We start from the raw sequence: 3,653 nt of genomic DNA, 5'->3' as shown, positions 1-3,653 counted from the left end.
CAGCAGTGTGGAAAATGTCAAAGCGTTTGTAATAGCTAACTTATTATCTGCCTCTAACAATGGAGGAAATAAAAGCAAACACAGGAATAAAAGTGATTTTCAAAGACATGCACTATACAATCAGAAGTAAAACCTGTGGGTCACACATTAACTATGAGGCTGTTCTGACATTGCAGGAGTCAGAAATGAGACACTGATTGCGAGAGCAACGGAGAGGTGCCTGAGAGAATGAGGGCTCTCAGCCCTTTGAAACAGTGACGAGAACCTGGGTTGGAGCCAGGCAGTAGCAGTGCTCACGCAGCCTCCGCTCACACAGCCAGCTTGCCAGCACAGAGCTTCCCTCCTGCCTGTTCGGTGTACACCACCAGCCTTGAGAAGACTATGACTCAAGATCTGCGCAGTCTTGAAAGGTTGAAAATATCCGTAACAGCTTCAGTTCTTGCATGGCATTTTAAGACGTAAGCAAAACCTGCGACAACAAGCCCAGGCTGGATATGCAGAGTTGTCAAAAGTAGCACACTCTGCAGCATTTCTATTATAAATCCTTGGTTCCAAGGGACTGAAATTCAACTGTAATTAATCACTGCAGGATAAAGCTAGGAAAGAGAGCATTCTGGACAAGAAAGTATTTTTTTTCTCTCAGTAAATCTGGAAGCATGGAATGTATGCGTGAGACACCAAAGAGATTACTCCTGGGCTTTGAGATTATTTCATTTTTCAGATTAATAAAAATAGATTTAACAACAAAACCTGGAACACAGTGGAGATTTGATGCAATGGAATTTCACCAAATAAAATGTTATGGCCAAAGTACGGTCTGTCTACTTTCTTCCCAGATCTCCATCAAGGATCCTTTATGTACTCCTTTCCTCAGTTGCGAGTTCTGTGGGATTATTTTGCACATAGAATTTGGGCTGTTTCTCATGACCATAAACTGCAGCAGTGCCACAAATTTCCTTCACAGAGAGCCATTTGTAGTGCTCCATGACTTAGGGCTTTAAGACAGGAGGTGAGAAATGCACACATCTTATGACTGAGCCCATCTTATGACTGTAGCTTTGTGCCTGCTCTGACTCCCGCTGATGTCCTGGTAGGAGCTGTGCTGTCACGGATATCTGTCAACATTTTGTCGTCTTTTTCCACCTACCCCTGGTCATACATGAATTTTATATCCAGACCAACTAATTAAGACTCTTCCTAAATCCACAGTGTCTGGAAGAAAAAACAGCTAGTTCAAATTTATTTTCTGTGGAGGTGACAGTTAAATCCATTCCCAACATTAGAACTGGGCTACAGCAATAGTTTTACCTGAGTTTTTATTCATAGTGTTTTTGGATAGAAAAATACTTTTGAAAAGTTCACTGATGGAAATAGCCACAAGACAAATGCAGTCCAGATGGTGTAAACACGGGAAGCACTCGGTCTGTTGTATGTCACATAATCAGCTACTGTGGAAGATGACAGTCAGGTTTGTGATTAATTCCAGCAAGGAAAGGCTGACCCTAGAGCTGAAGCAGCCATGACCTCTGGAAAGTGGCATATGCTATGGACACCACCAAGTGTGACCATGCACCAGCAAGGCTTTCTCACAGTTCATGTGCTTTTTGTTTGTTTGTTTTTCATAAAAGATGGAGTGTTGTACATCATGTTAATTATTCCTCTTGGTAAAACTCAAGATTTTTGATTCAAGGGATTCACAACTCCCAGTGAAAACTTAGTCCATTCAAACAGTGTTGTTTTAGGTGGGATTCTTTGGCAGTGTCAGTCCAAATACTTTCTTATACTAAAATATTTCACTTGTTCATCTATAAAACTATGCTGAAGAAGAACTGGAATTTATAAGCTTGGAAGAATATTACAGAGCATCTTGACTTTTTTTTTTCTTTCAATTCAGTGTTCCACATCTTTGGTTTACTATGGGCTAGCCCATTGTTTCATCATCATACTGAAAGCAATAAAAAAATAACATGCACTATACAGAGACAAATAAAAATGTTAAAATGTGTCAGTTATACAATAAAAGCTTGAATTTAGCTCACTGGGTACAAAGGAACCAACCAAGGAAAAAGATGGTAATGACTGCATTACTTTCTCAAGGTAACTGACAGGAATCTACTTTGAGATTATTCTTGCTGGCTGTGAAGATAAAACAATACTGGGGTTCTAAAAAACAAAGGAGATTAACTTTCTACAGTTCCTCAGTACTTGATAGTATTTGTCCCAGAAATCAATAATAAAACTACAAAAGTCTTCATGCTTTTAAGAGTTCTCCATTGACTTTGGTAGGAAATCTGTTTCAAAACCAAATAGTATTACATTGCTAGCATGCTAAGCTGATAACAAAATAAGTGATCTGTCACTGAAAGTAAATACTTATTTTTCCATACTCTCTGTTCTTATCATCTAGACATGTGTGGGATGGAGTGACTGCTGTCTGGGATTTGGTAATGAGCAATGGACTCTTGTAGCTGTTGCTGAAAATTGCTTACTTAAATCCAATCAAAATAGATAAAACAGGTCTAAACAGGCAATGGACAATATATTTTTCTCATCTTATTGTTTTGCAGGTTCTTCTTAATCACTGTAGGCTAATTTCCATAATCTTATTCAACATTAATTCAATTCGTGGTGACAGTTTCCAAAGTGGGACAAGGATTGAGATTCTAACTCAGGAATCCATTAGATTACATAGACTTGTGTCCTCACCCTGAATGAGCACAGAGAGGAGTTAACTCCTGCTTTCTTGAGATGAACACAAAATCTCTTCCTTAATCAACCCTTTTCCCCAGAAGCTTATTCAGAATTGATGGCCAGTGAAGCTTACCAAACTTAGGACTAGCATCTCCTACTATTTCTACCCTAACTTAACAGCAATTTTCAAGTTTCATTTGAATGTAGCAAAGAGCTGTGGTGGGAGGAAATTACTCTCTGCAAAACTGAACATGATGAGGCATGTGAGGACTTTGAAAAGGGCTTTGAATCATTCCAGTCATCTTCGCACTTTCCCTGCTGCTTGGCAAATGGTACACGATGTCTCTCATTTCTAAAGGTCTGTTACAGGCTGCCTGATGCTGCATGTGATTCAGCCTCCCTTTTGCACGACCAAGTTTTTTTGGTGTTTTTTTTTTTTTTTTTTTTTTTGGGTTTTTTTTGCTTTTCGTTTTTTGTTTTTTTTCTACCTACACTCCAGGGAGTCTGAAAAATAATTTCATTTCACTCAGCCTCTGAGTCGTGGAGTTGAGTGGCAATTTTCAGAAATGTGTCACTGCAAAAATCGTCAAAAATCTCAGGTATGCTGTGAAGAATTTGCTTCAAAAAAGTTATCAAGAAAACAAACAAAGTAATACAGTGTTGGTCAGCCTGTATTTGTCTGTGTTTCTCTCTGTTTATCATTCACATGGGGCAGTGGTGAGAATAATAGCTAGAACTTAAAGCTCTAGAAACCATAGCCTTCAGGTTAAGACCTGACTATCAATATCTCCAGGCTCAATTTACAGTAACAAATAACAGTAGTATAGTAAACTTCATTTACAGATTATTTTTTTCCTCTGGTGTTGTTGGTGTGGGATTTTTGGAAGTAAAACTGTCAAACATAAGCCATTACTCAGAGCCTAAGTGTATGCTTTCCTTTAATCAGTCCAGGTATCAACTAC

This window comes from Centrocercus urophasianus, unplaced genomic scaffold (genome assembly GCF_019232065.1).
Source record: "Centrocercus urophasianus isolate 14NV4802_14NV808 unplaced genomic scaffold, USGS_Curo_1.0 seq_11, whole genome shotgun sequence".
Lineage (NCBI taxonomy): Eukaryota > Metazoa > Chordata > Aves > Galliformes > Phasianidae > Centrocercus > Centrocercus urophasianus.
The sequence above is the reverse complement of the archived record's forward strand: the minus strand, read 5'-3'. Positions refer to the sequence as shown.